This window comes from Pinus tabuliformis, chromosome 9, assembly GCF_031772625.1.
Source record: "Pinus tabuliformis cultivar Carrire ecotype Pingquan chromosome 9, CPIR1, whole genome shotgun sequence".
Classification (NCBI taxonomy): Eukaryota; Viridiplantae; Streptophyta; class Pinopsida; order Pinales; family Pinaceae; genus Pinus; species Pinus tabuliformis.
The window spans coordinates 1,771,638,922-1,771,662,490 of NC_142307.1; positions in this window are offsets into that span (position 1 = coordinate 1,771,638,922).

Consider the following 23,569-nt stretch of genomic DNA (forward strand, 5'->3'; position numbering starts at 1 on the left):
CCCTTGCTTCCTAACATCCCTCCCTACTAAATTTTCTCAAGAATTTAGAAGCCCCTTATCCCTTTCATTTTACTTCATTTCGACAAATCCCTTGTTCCACACATTGGGATAGGTTTTACTCAAATGATGTTTCTGAGCAAGACAAAATGAATTTGGAAAAAGTGAGAGAGGTTTTGTCCATAATAGGCCAAAGAAGAAAAACGTCCTTCACATTTTACACAGGTGTCATGGTTTTAGAGAAATTTCAAAATACAGTTGCCTTAGGAGAATTTATGCATCTCTGAAGTGACCTTGGGAAAATCAAGATTTCTCTTAGCTTGGTTGGCCAAATGAATTGCTTGATGAGTCAAATGATAGCTAGACACAAGGAGTTTTCTAATGAGCTATCATGAGCTCAATTTTTTGTTGAGGAAAACCTTCAAAAGTTTATTGCAACAGCACTATACCTTTAGGCAGCCTCATTTTGCACATTTTGACTAGTCTTGGGAGATTTGACTTTTGACAGGGCAAATTAACTCCAAATTGAAAAATTTAAGTTGTGTTGGAAATCCGACTCAATAGGCTTTCCAAGGAGCTATCGTGAACCCAATTTGGACACTGGTAAGGCCTCCAAAACTTGATCTGAAAACAGCGCTACGCACAAAATCAGTGGCACTACGCATAGAAGTTTTTAACACAGGATTTTCCAACAAGTGCGTAGCGCCACTGGCGCTACGCTTTTGATGGAGGAATCTTCTTGCAAAATGGCTTACATATTTGGAATCAGCATGAAAAAATATCCATGCTCAGAAATGGCTGAGAATTTTGGACAAGTTTTAGGTCTCCAAAAGGGAAAAAATACCCAAAAAATGCCTTCTCTACCACTTTTTGGCCTCACAGGAAGCAATATTGGGATATTGGATTTTTGAAGTGGTAAATGGACTCCAAATCAACAAATTCAAGTTGTTCCAGAAGGTAGACTCACCAAGATTTCCAACGAGCTATCCTGCATCTCATTTGGACTTTAGGAAGCCTTCCAAAAGTGGTTTGGAAAAAATGCTACGCACAGAACAAATGGCTCTACGTATAGGATGAAAATTTGTCAATTTTGCCTGTTTGCTCAGAATTTCGCCTAGTTTTCTACCAGTTTGACTTTTTATCTCTTATGGTCAAATTCATGATGTAATATGATGTAAATTGATGTACTATGATGTAAAAAATGATGAAAATTGACTTAAGGAGGTAGATACATCAGTTGTAGGTGGTTTTGAGTTGTAATGAATTGGTTTCCTAAGTTTTATAGGCAATCTGTTCCACTGCCTATTTTTCAGTTCCTAGTTTAGATCTTGTTGAAACAGCTCCTTGACTCATGGATTTGACCCCTAATGGCTAGCATAGTTTGTTTGATGTCTATATCTTGTACTTTCTTAGTCATTTGTCAAGGTTGGACTCTTATGTTGAGTTGTGCTATATTCTTTCCACGTAGTTAACATGGGGTTTGAGGGGCACCCGTAACCCACTTTATGGGGTTCGGGGCAGTGCCCTGGAAAATTTTAGTTTTGGACCCTATGTTAGGTTGGGAAGACCCACCTATGGTTTTGTGCGTGATTTTCGCACATGTTTATTGGACGCGATGGTTTTCGGTCCATGGTATTGGATGCTTCAGCATGTATAAATATGTATTATAACATTCAAAGGAACATAATGAAAAATCATGCTGGTAGTCCCGGTTTTGGGATCCGGGGGAAAATCTCTGTGTATATGTGTTTTATGTGTTCTTCTCTCGCATTATTTATTTTCTATGTTTTAGAATTCGTATACAGGTAATTTCTGTACGGAGTTAAAACCTACATTTGGTATCAGAGCAGATTTGGCTTCAAGGGGACGCCTTTGTTGCTGAGGGGTTTCGCTCGGGCCTGTGGTAGACCCTGTTCAGTGGGAGATCTGTGAGATCAATTTTGGTGGTGAAAGAAGATAGCGAGTAGTGGAAAGATAGAGATCGAGAAATTTAATGGTTAGAGTTTTGAGTTGTGGAAACTCAAGATGGAAGATTTGTTGGTGGATAAAGATCAGTGGATCACGGTAGATTCGGGTACTAAACCAATTGGAGTGTCCAATGAAGAATGGAAGAAGTTGGATCAGAAGCCAAAGCGAACAATACGATTGTGTGTCTCAGATTCAGTATTGCTGAATGTATCAAGGGAAGCTACAGCAAAGGCTTTGTGGAACAAGTTAGGGACTTTGTACCAATCTAAGTCTCTGGTGAATAAACTATTCCTATGGAAAAATCTGTATAACCTGAGGATGAAAGATGGAGACTTGGTGACAGAGCATTTGAACGCATTTAATACTGTGGTAAGCCAGTTAGCATCTGTTGATATTAAAATTTCAGATGAAGATAAGTGCATCAATTTGTTGTGTTCTCTACCAGATTTGTGGGATAGTCTAGTTATTGCAATAGGTAGCAATGCAACTGCCTTGTATTTTGATGAAATAGTCTCAGCCTTGTTAACAAAGGAGATGAAATGAAAAAATATGGAGAGCCAAAATGGTGATGCCTTGTTTGTACGAGGATGGTCCCAGAACAGAAACAAAAATAAGTCATCGAGTGGGAGATCTAAATCTAGAAGGAGATCTAAATCTCCAAGAAAACCTGTAAAGGTGGTGTGCTGGAAATGCGGAAAGGAAGGCCACTTCAAAAGGGACTGTAAATCTAAAGCTCCTGACAAAGGAAACGGATCTGATGAGGCTCCTTCTGCAGAGCCAAAAACCACCTCAGATGAAGGTGGGGATGTGTACTTGGCTTCTTCAAGTACACATGTAGATCATGAGGCATGGTTGATTGACTCAGGTGCATCCTTTCACTTCACTCCCCATAGAGAGTGGTTCTGTGAGTATGAGAAATATGATGGTGGTGATGTCTTCTCGAGGGATGACAGGAAGGCTAGAATCATTGGTCATGGAAAAGTAAAGTTGAAGCTGCAAGGTGGAAGGGTTAGAACACTTCCGGGTGTTCTGCATATTCCTGCATTAGCCAGAAATCTAATTCTGTTAGTAAGCTGGATGATGCAGGTGTAAAAACAGTGTTTAAAAAGGATACCTACAAGATGGTTCGGGGAGCACTGGTATTGATGCGGGGAGTTCGGATTGGAACTCTGTACAAGCTGCAAGGTAGCACTATCGTTGATGGGTGCAACAGTTCCGTGGTTCCTGAAAGTGGAGCAGAAAATCTAGTGGTCTCTGGAGAAAAGACCATGCTGTGGCATCAAAGGGTTGGACATATTGGAGAGAAGGGCCTTCGAATACTTCATGGTAAAGGTATGGTAGAAGGTATGAGTAATAGCTCTCTGGATTTTGATTTCTGTGAAAATTGTATATACGGGAAGCAGAATCGGGTGAGTTTCCCCTCTGGTGGTAAGAGGGTGAAACATATAATAGAGCTTGTTCACAGTGATGTGTTTGGACCTGTGAAGGTTCCATCACTGGGTAAGTCTGTGTACTATATATCATTTATAGATGACTTCTCAAGGAATACATGGATATATTTCCTTAAGAAGAAATCTGAAGTCTTTGATAGGTTTAAATAATTTAAGGCTCTAGTGGAAAACCAGACAGAGAAGAAGATAAAGGTGCTGAGGATAGATAATGATGGAGAGTTTTACAGCAAGGAATTTGAAGAATTCTGTAAGAAGTGTGGTATATCACAGCAGAAGACTACACCATATACACCTCAGCAAAATGGAGTTGCAGAAAGAATGAACAAGACGTTAATGGAAAGGGCAAGAAGCATGCTTAGTGGTGCCGGGTTAGGACAGGAATTATGGGCAGAGGCGGTGGATACTGTATGTTACCTGGTCAACAAGTCACCTTCATCAACGTTGGAGGATAAGACTCCACAAGAGGTATGGACTGGTAAGAAACCCTCTCTTTCACATCTAAGGGTATTTGTATGTGATGCATATGTACATGTTCCAAAGGAGAAAAGAACCAAGTTGGATAGTAAATATGAAAAGTGCATCTTTATTGGGTATAAGGATGGTTTAAAGGGTTATAAGCTTTGGAACCCAGTAACAAGGAAGGTTGTGTACAACCGAGATGTGGTGTTCAGAGAGGTGAAAGATGTTATTAAACATGAAGTCCAACCAAAGGAACCTGAGAAGATAGAGTTTGAGCTAAAGGAGGAAGAATCAGACTCTACAACAGAGGAGGAATCAGAAGATGAAGAGCCACAAACTCTGGTTGTGAGAAGATCAGTTCAAGAAAGAAGGCAGCCAGAAAGGTATAGTCCATCTGCTTTCTGTTCAAATTTTGCTTTGTCTATTACTAATGATGATCTTAGAACTGTGAAAGAAGCAGTGGATTCAGAGGATGGAAAACTCTGGAAAGAGGCCATGGTTGATGAAATGGCATCTTTGCACAAAAATGAGTCTTGGGATCTAGTGGAGTTGTTGGTTGGAAGGAAACCCATTGGTAGCAAATGGGAGTTCAAAAAGAAGACAAATGCAGAAGGAGAAGTGGAGAAATACAAAGCTTGGTTGGTAGCAAAAATTTATTCCCAGGTGCCGGGAATTGATTTTGGTGATATTTTTTCTCCTGTTGCCAAGGTAACTTTTATTAGATTACTTTTATCTGTTGATGTTGCTTTTGATTTTGAGGTAGAACAGATGGATGTGAAGACAACATTTCTTCACAGGTATCTGAAAGAGGAGATCTACATGAAGCAACCTAAAAGCTTTGCGGTGAAGGGTAAGAAATAACTGGTATGTAAGTTAAAGTAGTCTCTATATGGGTTAAAACAGTCACCAAGGATGTGGTATCAGAAATTTGATACATTTATATGGGGACTTGGCTTCACAGAAGCAAAGCAGATCACTGTGTGTATTTTAAATTAATTGTTGACCGTGTTATTTATTTGGTCTTGTATGTGGATGATATGTTGTTGGTTGGAAATGACAAAGAATTTATCCAGGATTTGAAGACCCAATTGTCCTCCAAATTCGACATGAAAGATCTTGGTGCTGCAAACTATATTTTGGGCATGGAAATTAAAAGAGATCGGGCAAAGAGGAAGCTTTGGTTAAACCAGAGGAAGTATGTCGAGACAATATTGCAGAGGTTTAATATGCAGGATAGTAAACTGATGAAGGTTCCTATTGTTGTAGGTGTGAGGTTATCTGTTGAACAGTGTCCCAAGACACAAGAAGAGGAAGAGGAAATGTCCCGTGTTCCATATGCGAGTGCAGTTGGTAGCCTGATGTATGCAATGGTCTGTACTAGACCAGACATTGCACATGAAGTGGGAGTATTGAGCAGGTTTATGACAAAACTAGGGAAGGAGCACTGAACAACAGTGAAGCGGGTTTCAGGTATTTGCGTGGCACTAGTGATTATGGTTTGTGCTACCAAGGAAGACCAAGATTGGACAGAGTGTTGGATATTCATGGCTTTGTTGTTGCAGACTCGGCTGGAGATCTGGATTAGAGAAGAACTACAAGTGGGTATGTGTTTAACCTATTTGGAGGTGCAGTCAGTTGGATGAGTAAGAAACAATCTGTAGTGGCACTGTCAACTACAGAGGCAAAATAAATGGCAGCCACTCATGCAAGCAAGGAAGCACCTTGGTTGCAGAGATTGTGTTCAAGTATGGGGTTAGTACAGGAATCTATAAGGATAGACTGTGACTGCTAAAGTGAAATTTTCTTGGCAAAGAACCCCACATATCATTCAAAGACAAAGTGCATTGATGTTCAGTATCACTTTGTGAGGGATATGATAGAAGACAAAAAGATGTTGCTGGTAAAGGTGGACACTTTGAAGAATACTGCAGATGCATTGACAAAATCTGTGAGCTCTGAAAATTTCTCTTGGTGTAGAGAGACAATGGGCATTTCAGGGCTGGAAAAATGACTAAGCTCTCTTGTGGCTCCTTGTGGAAAGAAAACAACAAGTGGGAGAATGTTGGGTTGTGTTATATTCTTTCCACATAGTTAACAGGGGGTTTGAGGGGCACCCGTAACCCCACTTTATGGGGTCCGGGGCAGCGCCCCGGAAAATTTTGATTTTGGACCCTATGTTAGGTTGGGCAGACCCACCTATGGTTTTGTGCATGATTTTCGCACATGTTTATTGGACACGATGGTTTTAATTCCATGGTATTGGATGCTTCGGCATGTATAAATATATATTATAACATTGAAAGGAACATAATGAAAAATCAAGTTGGTAGTGCCGGTTTTGGGATCGAGGGGAAAATCTCTGTGTATATGTGTTTTATGTGTTCTGCTCTCGCATTATTTATTTTCTATGTTTTAGAATTCGTATGCAGGTAATTTCTGTACGAGGTTAAAACCTACAAATTGTGGATGCTTTGAGCACTATTGTACATCATTTCTGTAGTTTAGTAAGGAAATAGACCAGGGTTTGCAGCATTTTGTGGGATTCTTGTGGCAAGGTGAATTAGTATTGTTTTTTCTCTATGATTCAAGTTATCATATGTTTATGTGTGCCATTATCTCTCTCTTTTTCTTCATAACTAAATAAATCAAGTGTAAAGGTGGAATTCATTGATGTTTCAGTGCTTTTCCTTAGGGTTTATTTAACTTTACATGTTTTCTATTGTTTGAAGAGGACTCATGACACTTTCATGCCCTCTCCAACTCCTCACCAGTCTTAAGACTCACCATTACACCTAATTCAAAGTACTAAAACACTTGCCTACCTCGCCCCACAGAAACCTCTACAAATTTGAGTTCATTCCCTGGACCCAAAACTGCCTTCCACATCTGATCTAGCAAATAACCATTAAAATGAATCAAACTCCTCTGAGCATATACCTAGCCTAAAATTAGTATTTACATCAGTCATCTCTTGCATTATTTTCCATATTTCTAGAGATTGACAAGGAGAGAGCCCTCTCCCAACCTGGTAGGGCTAGGTACCAGGTTAAGCGTGGTTTGATGTTACCCTTGACCTGCCTTTCTCATCTTGAGGTAGATTTAGGCAATAACAATAACAACTTGTAAATAGTTAATTAAGTTTAATTAACTTAATTAGTTTAGGAATTTCGAGTTGGAAATCTTTATGAAGTCATGTATATGTTCTACCTAAGTTTTAGGGGTCTAGGATGAGTTTAATTATGAGTTGTAATTCAATAATTCAGTTTACTGAGTTATGTTCACTTAAATTAAATCCAAACTATTTGAGGAACTGATATAGAGTTAACAGTCAGTTGGTGCACTAGTGCATCCACAAGTGTTACTCTAGTTAACTGAAGATTTCCTCATCAGAAACTCATGCATGTCGATTCTGAGAATGAACCAGTTGAGACTAGAGTGCAGGGACAATGTACTATTAGTTGTGTGATTTACTGAGTTGTAAATATCATGCATGCAATAAGAGAAGAACCTATGTTTGGATTATGCAGTTTTGGAAGCATGAATTCCCTTTAAATATGGGCTATTCATCCCGAGAATTACAAAAGAGATTATGGGCTTGAAGAGCTGCATAATTGGCTAAGTGTTGGCCAAGATCTTGCTTGTGAGCTAAGAGAGTTGAGCATACTTGTGAGGAATTGTTTTAGTGAGAACAAGCTTTGTATCTTCACTGATATTTCTAAAATATGCAATACAGATAGCGGGGTTTTGAGTAGTGGATTTCCCCATATACATCTTGTGTTATGTGCCATTGATTTATCTTATTCTTCTTCATATTGTTTTCGTCGATCTATTGGCTTCCACTGGTTGCAAGTAGAAGTAGATTCTTATCCCATGCTTTAGTATATTGCACAAGCTTGTGAATCTACAAGAAAATTTTACAAGCCTTAATGTGTTAATTTCATTTGTAGCTTAGGTCATATGTTGTGTTGACGGTGTTGGACCCGCCAACATGTAAGGAGATCTCCCCAGTAAGAAGTCCCAATTAGACCTCAGACTGTTTGGTGTAGGAGTCCCAATAGTGGGTCATAAAGAAATGCCTTGACCGCAATGTCGCACAGAGGCAAGTAAGATAACTCTGTCAGTGGCAAGGGTGTGACCGCTGCAGTGAGTCACAGAAGGTGTATGAGAGGTTCTAACACATGGGTGTTGAGATGAGTACACCCCTTGGCAACCTATAACAGTACTTAGCTAGGAAGGGAACACACAAGCAAAGATGCATCACAAGCTGGAAAGCAAGTCAGTCGACAATCCAAAGTGATGGTTAAACCAACAGCACATCTGCAACAAGATTCATAGAATTTCATACAAAACAGTTCATACACAACTATGTAAGTTAAACAACATACATTTCTATAGCAACCGGAACAATCCAACTACAATAACAACATATGCATGAAAATGTGTTGGCTCTTATTATATAAAGAAGTGGAAGTTCCAATACATCCATGTAAACCCGCTAGCCCCAATAATGGAACATTACAGCCACATCCGCTTACTCCTCCAAAGAGATGTACTAGCTCCATGCAGTGGAGAAGCCAAGGCGCGTTACAACACTGTCCAAGCTCTCTCCAAGATAGTCCTATCGGAAGCTTGGCTGACCAAAAGCCTTTACAATGAGTTATGAGGTTCTATTTATAGAAAAGGGTGGGATGACCCTTGACATTCCCCTTTGTGACAATTCATCTACCCTCATGACTCTTCATCTACTCTATGATTGTTACATCCAACTATTGACACTTGAACTTCCACTTGACATGACGTTACATTACAATGCACATGTGCTCATGTGAGACAAAATGGCTTGAGAAAGCCATGCAAGACATCACTGACACTCGGTTCATTGTGATGAGACCAACTCTTTGACATGCTTGTGATGGCAAAGGTGGTGAGCTGATGCCAAGCTTGTTCATCCGTGATGGTGTGCATGCACCTCATGGTGACATCTTGCTGAAGCGAACTCTTGCCTCCATTGCAACCGGTTCATCGGTTTCGCTCCTTCATCCAACTTGTCTGCTAACGTGTGCATGGTTTTCTTGGGTGCGGCTGAACCGACAACACACTGATGCATAGTGTCCATGTTGATCTTCAAGTGTGTGTTGGTGGTCATGCGCATCAACTTGCTGAAGTACATGTTCAGCTCCAGTTGGAATTTCTTCTTATCTTCGCCTTGCTGAGTGTGCTGAATGGGTTGGATCGCATGCATGTGCATAATGACATGCATGCTGCTAAATCCCTTGAATGAAATCACCAACAATGCACACCATGTCTACTCTGTGCCAACTGCTGGGATAGATTTAAAACTTGTACAGGTGTAGTTTCATCTGTGAGTGTATGTTGCGCCCACTGTTGTTCCTGTTCCTGCTACAACTCATTCGTTTGCCTGTGCAGCTTCATGTTCTTCCTTGAGTTGTTGCTTTAGGACATGCAACTCCTTCTTTGTTCCATTCTCTATCTTCACATGATTTTCATGTCACATTGTCACCTCATAACCTGATTCTCCAAAGTTTCTTTCATCATCAGTGGATCTACTTGAGCTTGCAACTTTGTTCCACCTCTGTGTTGTCAACAACCTTCCTCTTGCATTCATTGCATTTGTTGCATTCGTTGCGTTCGTTGCATTTGTTGCACTTGTTACATTTGTTGCATTTGGTATTTTTCCTTCAGCTATTGTTCATGATGTTGCTCATTGTGATGTTGCTCTCATACCTTGATGCCCTTGTCTATGAACAACTTGATGTCTTCGTGAGTGGGCAAGCTCATAGAAATTTGATCGACTGTATCTCCAGGTGTGCTTTGAACGATGTCTTCGACTCTACTCTCTTGGAAACCATTGTACCTATATTGCTGAGAGGTAGATGAACACCTGCAGTACCTAGAGACATGGCAACACTCATGGCGAGAAATCTATCAGTTGAAAACCAAAATGGACTTAGGAGCTGACTTGCAACATACTTGTGTAACTGATCATGAAGATTATACAATTTCGGCTGGGAGGTCGGGAGACTGACTGCCAAGACCGCGCAAGGCACAATTTGGGCTGCTGGGAGACTGACTGACTACTGGAATTGCGCAATGCATAGTCTAGTTTGGTTGCTGACTGCTAGAATTGTGCAATGCATAATCTCAGCTGGCAATGGCTGCAATCTTAGTGACTACATTGCACAATTTTCTAGGCCAGTAGTCACTATCCCTTAGAAATGCGCAAAGCAGTCCTAGAGGATAGTGGCTAGGAATAAATGTGCATTTCCTGAGAGGAAGATAGAGCCTTCCCTCTCAAGATTGCGTAATTCTGCCTTGGTGAGGCTCTTAGTGAGGCAGAGTCTGGGCCAAGGCTGCCCAGACTCGTCGACGGGCAACTGAAAGCAAATGTGAGTGTGAATGCATGGTGATACTGATTGTAAGTGTAAGTGAATGATCATGCATGCAAATTGTGAATAACAGATTCAGAAAATGGAACAGCATGCATTTGGGTGAGGCCCATTCATGAAAAGCAGCTTTATGCATACGACAATAGTGAGATAGCAACGAAAACTGAAACGGTGCTAGTACAAGCTAGTATGTTTCAAAAAGACAACAAGTGCTCATTAAAATCAGGCAGACAATGTTCATACGAAGCAAAACACAAAAAAGCACCAGGAATACAGCACAAGTCATGGAAAGTAGGCTTACCCCAAAACAACTGAGCTGAGTGTGCCAACAACTACTAGATGTGATGTGGGATATCAGAGATGTAAGGTTGATGTGAGGAATTATCTCTACAGTGTCCGGTTGATGAGTTTTGATAATATCGAGGTTGTGATGTGCATGCAACAAATCTAGGGAAAGCAACACTTGGTGGGAGGTTTTTGAAATGATCCTTGCATTTAACCTCCAACTACTAAAAATAGATCCTTGAAACAAGGGATGCCTTTGCATGCTACCTTGGAAGAAGCAACCCATGCATGCAAGTCTCTTTTTCTTGGCCCCGGAGGGAACCAGTCAACTCAATTACACATGCAAGAGGTTTTTTCACTGCTAGGAGAAAATGTGCATTTTTTACTCGGAGCTAGGCTGGTTTCCCAGGAGATTTGTGCAATTTTTGGGCAGAGCAACTGACTTCTCCCCAGATTTTCCTAAATTCTGGGCTGAGCAGCCCTGCTGAGAAAATTACACAATTTTCATTGTGAGTGTTGACTGCGAGAATTGCGCAATTTTGGAACCCAGTAGGCTGCTAGTTAGGATTGTGCAATTTATGGAGGGAAGGCTGGTTGTCCTCCATAATTACTCAATTTATTAGGGGAGTTTCTCAGCTTTTGCTGGACCAAGTCTGGGTGATCAACCTGTGAGGGGAATGCATCAAGCTGTGATCGATAGGCTACCTTTGTGCAAGAAAAAAACTGAAGCTTGTGAACTTGACGAAGTAAGACAAGCTGCTGTGAAAATTTGGTAGGGAGGCTCCAAAATGAAGCTAAGGAAAAATTTTGGAGGGTGGTTGTAGCTGCTACAACACTTGATGAAACACTGGCAGAACTCCAACTCTCTAAATGGATCTTGTTCGTGAAAAGCAAGTCTAACACCTCCGAAAGTATTGTTTAGTTCTCAACTCCTCTTGGTTTCCATACTAGCTTGATTGTAAGATATAGCTTCTGCCAAGCTCTTGGTAGTTTGACACACATTCCAAGCCAAGGAAACACACTTGTTTCGATTGGGGTTGAGGGGTATATTGGTGCACAAGTAGTATAGTCGTGAGAGTCTTAGTTTCATCTCTGGTGTTGCTCCACTGCCAGCGGGCCTTGACAGTACCTTGGCGAAGTCACATAGGAACACAAGCATGGCTCCGCTGCCAGTGAGCTTGGTCAGTACCCCGGCGGAGTTACTTGCATCACCTCTTTGGGTAGGAAGCCTTTCTCTTCTTTCGCCTTATTCATTTTTCATTTTTTTCAAACTTTTTTCACTTTTTCATTTTTATTTTTATTTTTCATCTTCGTAACTGTGCATAGCACTATTGATTTCAGAGGCGGAAGAGGGATCCTGACTTATTGAGAGTAGAAGAGGTTGTTCCTGCAGAGAAGTAGTTTATTATACATCTGATGTGCTTGTTAAGGTTTTCGCCCTCACCTTACTCTACTTGATTGAGCTGACAAGGATTAACCCAAAAACAATCGACTAGAGTAGGTGAAACTAGTTAGTGTGCAAACATTGTGTTTTCACGAAGGTTCACTTCGAAAAGTACGTATTTTCCTTCGATGTATCATGGACTAAAAGTAACAAGTTATTCATACAAAGGCAAGATGACAGATAACCAAGTAGTGATAAAAAAACAAGGCCTCTTGTACTTTAACTAGCTTTCTTCAAGAGTCATACATGGTTTCATGTGAGATTAACCTACCAATGAAACAAGAAACTAACAAACAACAAAGCAAAGAAAAAGCAGCAGTGAAAGGGAAAGAAAAGTAAGTAAGCAAACAAGAAAGCAAACAAATAGGCAAACAAAGCAAGTGAGCAAACAAGCATGCATGCAAACAACTGAAAGCAAACACTACTCCTACTCCTAAGCTAACGGTGCATGGTTCATCTCATGAAGTGATACTTCCAATCTAGCCACCAGCACATTGGTTGACCCGTGTTGGTGAAGGTATGGTTCGCGAACAAGACAGTTGTGCAAACCAACAAACAAGAAAGATGTAATAGTGAATACAAACACACTTCGCGCTTATAAGTGACCACAGAACAAATATGAGTGAAAGTGCATGACATGCATTCTGTGGTGCTACCATGATGTTGTGCTACACTACGTGCAGATGTTGATTGTATGCACTCTTGATTGTGACATGCAAGCAAACATGAGAAAGGTAGACCACTTGTGTTGTGCATGTGTGCGTGATGTGTAAGATTCCTCCAATGCATGAGCGATGGGATCGTGTAGTTTGAGTGGAGAAAGTGAAATTTGGGTGTTTGGTTGATCTTTAGTGCAAAGGAGAGAGTGATTAGGAGCCTTGAATGTTTCAACAATTTCTTGACTGGAAGTGAAACTAGTGTTAGGACAACGAGGCCCTGACATAACCATCAGCTCGGGCTGAAGTGCCTCGACAGTATGGGGGGTTTCAACCTCATGGACAAATAGATCATCGTAGAACAATGTCTTGGATAGATTAACAATGGTTGAATCAACATTGTGTCGGATGAGGAAGTAAATAGATCACGACAACCAAGATCAGAAAATTCGAGATGTTCGTTAACATCCTCATGGTTTGATGAATCGAGCAAAGGGGTAGGTGAGAAGCAAAGATGTTCACCCTCTGTGTTTTCAAGAAAGATAGATGATAAATTGGATGGATTTTCCAAGGAAGATGTGTCCTCTTCGCACTATAATGACAGACTGACATCCGACGTGTCTTGTGCATAATCAGAAGTAGAAGCATCCAGAAATGAGTTTTCACAGGGGAAATCAATAGTGCAGAATCACAAGGGATGTTAGGATGAAGCAGATGAGGCATGACTGGAAGGGAATCATCCTTCACCTCAAGCTCTTCTTTAGATTCCCGCAGACACTCATCATGAATGATGGCACAGGTTGGCTGCATAACACCAACTCTGTTGACAACTTGATCTTCATTCATAACAACTGAGGAGTCTGGAATGGACAACACAAGATAGTATAGTCCGTAGGATTAACAAAATGCGAAGACGGAGGTCGAGGGAACAAATCCATGTGAAAACCAACAGGCTTGCAAGCCAAATCTGCACAAATCTCAAGAGCAGGTAGGGTGGAAGGATGTGACAGTTCAATAGAGGTGTGTGCATGATCTCCCACATCACTCCATGGTGGTGGAGATTTTTGATGAGGTGAAGGTGGACAGTCACTTGTGGCACCAAATTTTCCTGCCTATGATTGTGTAGCTCCATCACCGAAGTGTGTTGAGCGGGGTTCGGATATGTGAAGAAGATACTCAAATCTTCCATAAAGAAATTCCCAATCAATTTCATCTTCAAGGAATCGATATGAAAGTTTATAAAAGTGTGTGTAAAACTGATCAATGAATTCATCAGGTGCTTTTCGTAATTTCAGAATTTCTTGATCAAGTGTTTTCTAGTTAAAGTGAGTGAAATCATGGTCTATATTTGTGACTAGATGAGCAAGAGAATGAATAGATTTTTCAGGCAACGTGGCACACCAGTGCATTGGGTACCCTCGAAGCGTGTAGATGAACATCATGTAGCTCATGTATTCTTCAAAGAATCCATGTCTTTCGCATGAGCCTACAATGCTGACCATGTGCCCAACCAAGGCTACGTAGCCTCCACCATCAAATTTTTTACGAGACAAGTTGTCCGAGAGCTTTTCCAAGATGATGAAATCGTTTCCATAAGACATACATTCCAGAAGAGTAACTCGGTAATTAGTCATGATAGAGTAGAGATTCAAAACATATGTGAGGAATTAGCTTGTCATATGGCCCTCCTTCTAGTGCCAAAATGTTGATGGTGCTGGACCTGCCAACATGTAAGGGGATCTTCCCGGTAAGAAGTCCCAATTAGACTTCAAACCGTTTGGTGTAGGAGTCCCAGTAGTGGGTTGTAAAGCAATGCCTTGACCGCAATGTCACATAGAGGCAAGTAAGATAACTCTGTTAGTAGCAAGGGTGTGACCGTTGCAGTGAGTCAGGGAAGGTGTATGAGAGGTTCTAACACATGGGGGTTGAGATGAGTGTGCCCCTTGGCAACCTGTAACAGTACTCAGCTGGGAATGTAACACATGAGCGAAGATGCATCACAAGCTGGAAAGCAGGTCAGCCGACAATCCAAAGTGACGGTTAAACCAAAAACACATTTGCAATAAGATTCATATAATTGCATACAAAACAGTTCAAACATAACTACATAATTTAAACAACATACATTGCTACAACAACTAGAACATTCCAACTACAGTAACAACATATGCATGAAAACGTGATGGATCTTATTATATAAATAAGTGTAGGTTCCAATCATACAATACATCCATGTAAACTTGCTAGCCCCAACAATGGAACGTTACAGCCACATCCGCCTACTCCTCCAAAGAGATGTACTAGTTCTGTGCAGTGAAGAAGCCAAGGCACGTTACAATATTGTCTAAGCTCTCTCCAAGATAGTATTATCGGAAGCTTGGCTGACCAAAAGCCTTTACAATGAGTTAAGAGGTTCTATTTATAGAAAAGGGTGGGGTGACCCTTGACATTTCCCTTTGTGACAGTTCATCTACCCTCATGACTCTTCATCTACTCTATGACTGTTACATCCAACTATTGACAATTGAACTTCCACTTGACATGACGTTACATTACAATGCACATGTGGTCATGTGAGACAAAATGGCTCGAGCAAGCCATGCAAGACACACTGACACTCGGTCCGTTTTGATAAGACCAACTCTTTGACATGCTTATGATGACGAAGGTGGTGAGTTGATGCCAAGCTTTGTCATCCGTGATGATGTGCATGCACCTCATGGTGACATCTTGCTAAAGCGAACTCTTGCCTCTATTGCAACCAGTGCATTGGTTCGTCTCCTTCATCCAACTCATTTGCTAATGTGTGCATGGTTTTCTTGGGTGTAGCTGAACGGAAACACATTGATGCATAGTGTCTGTGCTGATCTTCAAGTGTGTGCTGGTGGTCATGCGCATCAACTTGCCGAAGTACATGTTCAGCTCCAGTTGGACTTTCTTCTTGTCTTCGTCTTGGTGAGTGTGCTGAATGGGTTGGATCGTATGCGTGCACACAATTACATGCATGCTGCTGAATCCCTTGCATGTGATTGACAACACTGCTCACTGTGTCTGCTCTGTGCCAGCTACTAGGATAGATCTAAAACTTGTACAGGTGCAATTTCATTCGTGAGTGCATGTTGCACCCACTATTGTTTCTATTCCTACTACAACTCATTCGTCTATCTGTGCAACGTCATATTCTTCCTTGAGTTGTTGCTTCAGCACATGCAACTCCTTCTTTATTCCATTCTCTACCTTCGTGTGATCTTCATGTCACGTTGTCACCTCATAGCCCGAGTCTCCAAAGTTGCCTTCATCATCAGTGGATCTACTTGAGACATGGTAACACTCATGTCAAGAAATATGTCAGTCGAAAACCAAAATGAACTTAGGAACTGACTTGCAACATACCTGTGTCACTGATCATGAAGGTTGCGTAATTTCGACTGGGAAGTCGGGAGACTGACTGCCAAGATCGCGCAAGGCACAGTTTGCGCTGTTGGGAGACTAATTGACTACTAGAACTATGCAATGCACAGTCTAGTCTGGCTGCTGACTGCTGGAATTGCGCAATAGTGGAAATAATAAAATAAGATTAGGTTACATCATCAAATTTTAGAGGGAAAAAAGAAAAAACTATTTTTTCAACTCATATTTTCAACTTATCTCCCTATGGGTTTACTCAAATTTTGAGTGAAAATACTTGTTGGATGCATAATTTGATTCCTCATCCAAGGAGTACCCATGTTTCATACTTTCGATGGACACTGCTACACAAAAAAAAGAAATACATGAAAAACGTGATTGCAATCACGTTTTTTCATGTATTTCTCATTTTTCGTGTAGCAAGGTCCATCGAAAGTATGAAACATGTGTAGTCTTGGGATGGGGAATTAAATTTTGTATCCAACGAGTACTCCCACTCAAAATTTGAGTAAATCCTTTAGGGAGATAACTTTAAAATACAAGTTGAAAAAGTAGTATTATTATTTTATTATTTTTTAATTTTTTTACTTTTTTACTCAAAAAATGGTGAATCATCCCCCATGGTTGACATCATCATCTTGAATCCTATTGGTTCTTATACAGTTTATTTTGGTTGTAAATTTTTCTTAGGAGGCCCATTTTAGACCTCAAAATTCCCCTAATGGTTTGCCCTCCAGAATTGCGCAATTTCTTGGGGGAGCTGCTCAGCATGCAGTTGGACCAAGTCTGGGTAATCAGCCTGTGAGGGGAATGCATCAAGCTGTGATCGATAGGCTGCCTTTGTGCAAGAAAAACACTGAAGCTTGTGAAATTGATTAAGCAAGATAAGTTCTTGTGAAAAGTTGTTAGGGAGGCTCCAAAACAAAGCTAAGGCAAAATTTTGGAGGGTGGTTGTAGCCGCTACAACATGTTGTTAATAACTCATGTCGACTTAATGACATTGCTAGACTAGATTACTAGATCAAGAATCTCATAGTGAATATAGTTGGTGTTGACAGAACAAATATGTTGATGATTTGTTTGCTACTATAGTTTACTTGTATCATGCCAATTTTTTTTAGAGGTATTGTTGTTGTACTTCCAAACTATCTCATTAACAATTGGGAACATAATTTAGAAGAGATCAAACATTGGTGGAAAGACCATGACCATAGCGGGGTGGGGGAATATTTAATTAACAAATGGTATCAGTGGTATCAATTAACGCTTGGTATCAAAAATTAATATCATTTTTATATTATTGTTAAGGATAAGTGTGAAAGTTATAGGTTAATGGTGTTGTTAATGTTGCTCAATTGATGAGTAATATATTGTTGATGTTGCCTTGTCATGTTGCAATATTAGTGTGATTGGATAAAGTAAGTTCATGATATATTCATTATAATATGTGGCTACACACAAAGTATGCCAGAGACATAGCTACTTCTATTTATAGTTGAATGTTAGCAATGTGTTTTGCAAGACAAAAGCTGAAAACATGTATTACCGAGTTAAGTTAATTGATGATGCAGTTGATCTTTTTGTTGAAGTCTAGTATATGGTGGTGCTTGTATGAGTCTATTGCCATTAATTTTCTATTAAGTGAAATATCATGGGTGGAGAGTCTATTAGTGAGTGAGAGTATGTTATCATATTTTGTATATGGGAGAAGTATTTTAAATAGGCATGCATTGGTGAGAGTCCCTCTATTATTGTCATGTAAGAACTTTGCAAGTGGTGTACTTTGATTATTTCTTAGTTGACAAGTTGATGATGACAGTCATGCATAGGATATATTTTTGTTGGTGTTAAAGGTCATGTGCATATGTCTAGGAGTGTAGATTTTAACCCTGTACACAAATCACCTACAAACATATTCTTAAAATAGAGAAATATACAATGGCGAGAACATAAAATATACACAAAGGTTTTCTCCTAGAACCCAAATAGGGAAAACAAAACTGATTTTTCATTATATTCCTTTCAATGTTACAATACATTATATACATGCCAAAGAATTCATAAACCCCAATCCATTAACCCTTGATTAGAACATAATCATAGTTCTCTTGACCAAATCTACAAAATACCATGGGTAAAAACCATCATGCCCAAAACCATGTGCAACAGCCATACACAAAACCATGGGTAGGTCCGCGCACCATCTTTAGGGTCGCCCCCCATCCTTGGATCCTCCCAACTATTATTGGGTTTGCATAAAAAAAAAAAAAAAATCTCGGGGCACTGCTTTGGACCCCATGTAGGGGGGGCTACTACCCTCCAGAAGGGGGGGTTACCGCTGCTGCTACACCCAACACAACGTAAGAACACTTGGAACTAGTAATGGAAAGAATATAACACACACCCAACAAGGAGAAGCAACATTATTATGAATGTAATCCTAGTTGAGACTTAGACTAGCAAGCATGAGTTTTCTTATGGCTCAATTGTACATGTATGAGTTGTTTTTCCAAGAGATCCCTCTTGACTCCTTGAGGCAGATATTGGGAGTGATTACTCACTCTCTTTTTAACTAAATCTTCTCCAAAAGGTAGAAAGGAAGTTTCTTAGATCATATTAGAGATACTGAAGTTTTCAGCATATGAAAGAGCAGTTGACAGGTCCACATGATCAAAATGACAAGGGTAGATTAGTTGCAGGGGGATAATATTTTCCATTGATGTGTTAAATTGACTGTTGAAATGCTAGACTTGATCAAACACTTGGTTGAATAATGTAGCCCTTTTCCATTGATGTCAAAGGGGGAGAGAAGTAAGAAAAAATTGCTTTCATTTACATTCTAAAACACCTTTCATACACCAAATATGATATCTAATACACCCCTGATGCATACTACAATATGCATTCCATTGCACCAACAACCACCAACTTGGTTGTTCGATTATGCTTATAAAGAATTTGAGTTGATATTTTCAGGATTTAAAAATTCAGTTAAGTTTAGCTTCTTCTTCAACTAACTAATGATTTGATCTTGATTTCTTCTTATTTTTATCCTTCTCGTATGTCCTCTTGATGTGTACTAATGATCTTCAATCTCTGCTCTGATGTCCTAATCTGAATCTCTGAGTTATTTTGCTGATTTTTACAATTCTACTATCTTATAGGATTTAACAGTGACTTTAGTTGCAGTTCTAACTTTAGCTAAGTGCTAAATTTGGCTAGACTTCCAAATAAGCCATTAAGTTTTTTGATTTTGCCAACTTTGTTGCCAACTCATTCATGTTGTGTTTCATAGTTTTATCGCATTGCTAGTTTAGCACCACAACTCTAAATATAGCCTAATACACCAAAAATGTTGGTGACTCATTCAGGAATTTGAACTTATGTCCAAAGGTGCTTTGTTCAACCCCGAAGGCCTAAAAATACAACAAATAAAACCTTCGAATATAATCGTTTTTCATGGCCCTTCAACTAATCCTTAAGGGGCTTAATCATCACACTAAGCCTTTACTCCCATGGTCATGGAACCATATACAAAACCATGTCTTGGAGAAGCGCTTTAGCCACTGACCTTATTTCCTCGACCATTACTACTCGAGCACATTCATTTATCGTCAGGATATTTCCATTGGGCTTATGTGTCTTGGTGTTGTGTCTTTGGTGGTCCATGCGCCGCACACACTAACCATTCAGAAAACTATCATAATGACCTGTCAGTGCCAACTCATATGTGCAAGTTTGTATGCACATGACCTTCTTTTGTATGCACATGACCTTATTCTGATTGCTAAATCGGCTCTTGGTTTGCAAGAGCACTTACTATCCCTTGAGCATTTTTGTAGAAGTGTGGGGATGCAAGTCAATATCAACAAAACAAATGTAGTGGTCTTCTCTAAGAAAAGAAAACATAACCAACATAAGTTCTACTTTGAAGGCAACATTCTAGAAGAAGTTGCAGATTACAAATACCTCGGAATTGACTTCAACAAAAATCTAAGCTGGAATGGTTGTAGAAAGAAAAGAACTTTGGGGGGTTGGAAAGCATTTTATGCTTTTCAAAATAGGTGTAGAGAGGCAGAGTTATGGGACTGGAAGACCACTCAAACTCTTTTTGGGCTTCTAGTGATTCCAGTGATTCTATATGGTTGTGAAATGTGGGCTAGCAGTACTTCCGACATGCAGTGGAGACAAATTGAGAAAATTCAGAAGTGTTTGATTACAAACAAATTTAATATTAAAAGTGCAGTTCCTTATGATATCTTGTTAAGTGAAACAGGGACTGCTCCTATTGAAGCAATTGCTATGGTGTGAGTCATAAGGTATTTAAAAAAAATTGAGCAAATGGAAGAGGGTAGATGGCCTAAGGTTGTCTTTAATGATAGATTGTGCAAGAGCAAGAAAACTTGGATGCAACAAAATAATAAATGGTTTAGTAAATGGGATATTTGCTTGAACGCGTGCCCCATAAACAGCAAAGAGATAAAAGCTTTTGTTATGGAAAAGTTCCACAAACGTACTTGGGAGAAGGAGCTAGGAAGAATGAAAAATTACTAAATTGAAGTGTTTAATCCCACTCATAATCATCAACCAAAAGCATACATAGAGGCCAATATCTCTTGGAGAGCCAAAATTCTTATTGCTCAGTTAAGGACTAATTCTCATCAACTCCGTTGTGAAACAGGGCGCTGGAAAAGGCCAAAGGAAGTGTGGGAGGAAAGGGTATGCATTTTTTGTTCTTCCAGAAAAGTGGAAACAGAAAAACATTTCATTTTAGAATGTGAGGCCTTCAAAGACAACAGGGAAAGTTATGCAGATACGCTGGCAGCTAGCTCTTGGGATAATCTATTTAACTAGGGGTTTGTCGAGAAGATGGGAGCATTTATTGTGAAGCTTCACAAAAAAAGGACCGAATACATCAAGCAGATGAAGAAGCAATTTGTCCCATAGGCTATCTTTAGCCTCGTGGATGATAAAATAATTTATTCTTCTTTCTTTCTATGCCATCGTGTCTCAGCACTTTGTCATCCTAGAGAAATAACTTGTAGCTCTTTTAGAAACCATCGGGTTTATTGAACTTTCGAGGACTGAGGTGACGTCTCCCCACTGTTGACTTGTTCGCCACTATGTCTACTACATTATCATGTGTCTTTGGTGGTCCACGTGCCGCACACACTAACCGTTCAGAAAACTATTGGGATGACCTGTCAGTGCCAACTCGTATGCCATCGTGTCTCAACACATTGTCATCCTAGAGAAATAACTTGTAGCTCTTTTAGAAACCATCGGGGTTGTTTAACTTCTGAGGACCGGGGTGAAGTGACTTGTCCGCCACTATGTCTACCATATTGTCATGTGTCACTCACTGACTGGTGCCATCTATCATCCACTTTCGGTCCACTTCGCTACCCAAAATTGTCAAATTTGCATGCCACATGTCACGTCCCTATTGGTCCACATCATGTTGCCATTGTTTCCTCTTCATCCAATAAGAATGCGCCAAGTGTTTTCCTTTGGTTGGTCCATGCTGTCAAGGATACGAAGGTGAGGGGGTCTTGGGCAGTGGTTTTTTTTTTTTTTTTTAATTTCTTTATTTTAAAAATATTAAAGGCCAAATGGTAAATTTGACAGCAGCTGACATAAACGTTTCCATATCCCTAGGAATAAAACATCAAGCTCTCTCAAATTCCACCAGGGATGGACTATTGGATTTACGTGTCTCATAGGTCCCTCGCTCATCAATCACCTTCTTCCTCTAGCCATATCCTCTCAGTGTTGTGTCTCCCTAAAGGTTTGGACTTGTGCTCCCTTGGAAAACTCCAAGGAATCTATCTGTCAAGATTACATGTCTCGGGATGCCAGACCCACGCTATACCTCCTAAGCTTGGTTTTCCTGCATGCCTATATGGAAGTGCTTGCCACCTCTGCATGTTCATTGTGTAGTGGGGCTCATGACAAAACACCAAAATTTAACTTTTACCATTAAAATTTTGACCAACCATATATTTTGATCTAGGAAGTCTTTTTCAGACTTCAATATATCGTTGGCAAGTTATTTCCGAGCAATATCCATCTAAACAATTTCCAAGTGCAATTGTGCTGATCTTATGAACTAAGAATGGATCTAAAATATTTTCTCCTTGAAACACACTTGTTCACCTATCCATCTGAGCTTTGCCACACCTTTGACATGCTAAGCATCTGAGCTTTTCCACACCTTTGACATGCTTGTCAATATGATAACAATCTCCATGATACTACCTTTGACATCATTGATAACACCTTTGACTTCATTTTCCATCAATAACAACACGTCTAACACAAATGATGTTGCTAGCTTCTCCATTACACGAATACATTATCCCACCTTGCCAATGAAAAACCTCGTTGTGGGATTCAAGAAATAACACAAAGTTTAATGCAAGCATGTGAGAGAGAGGTGGGTTGGTCCTTTTAAATCTAGTCGCCTTACTTGATATGTAATGACAAGGGCATTTTGACAATGGTGATATAAGGTGATGTAACATGTCACTATATCCATAACCTTAGGGACTTAAGGGGTTGCATGATAATATCATCCCTCGTTATTTAGTAATGTAATGCCCATTGGTTAAGGGCATTTGCCTTGTTGGTCAAGGAATTAGCCACATAATTTTGTTCTCTCAAAACTTGGACACATAAATCCTCATACAAACCTCCTTATGGATTACAATTATAATTAAAGTGAGATTACTATGAAATGGGGTTGATTTCAAAACCATTGAATTATCTCCTTATATATGTGTGGGGAATACATTTATTTTAATATTTATTTTATAATTTTTAATATAAATATTTTAAATAATAAAATTTGATTTTAAAAGCAATTGGATTCACTTTATGTTTTAATTTTTTTTCCAATAGAAGGGATGATAAAAAAATATTTAATTTATTTTAATATTGATTTTATAATTTTTAATATAAATATTTTAAATAATAAAATTTGATTTTAAAAGCAATTGAATTCAGTTTATGTTTTGGTTTGTTTTTTTTCCCTAATATAGGGGATAATAAAAGAATATTTAATTTTGATATGATAATATATAAAGATGTTTTGTTTTTCTAGTAAACTGAGTTTTGACTAGATTATTGAAGAATTAAAAAAATGAAAAAACATTATATAAAATAAAAATAATATTAGAAATATTTTAATATTATTGTATCAAACAAAAGAAATTCTTAAAAAAAATAAAATTAAACTAAAGTATTATAAAACTTAATCCATCCTCATATTACAAACTATGTGTTTTAACATGTAATACAATTTTAACTCCTAAAACCCAAAGCAATTTAACTACTGAATTTATAGAAAAGAAGATGTATTTTAATATTTAATACAATTTAAACCGGTAAGACCCAAAACAATTTAGCTATTGAATCTATAGAAGGATATGGAAGAATACATACCCTACTAAACTTACCCACATCATCATGAATATGAACATTGTTCCTATAAAA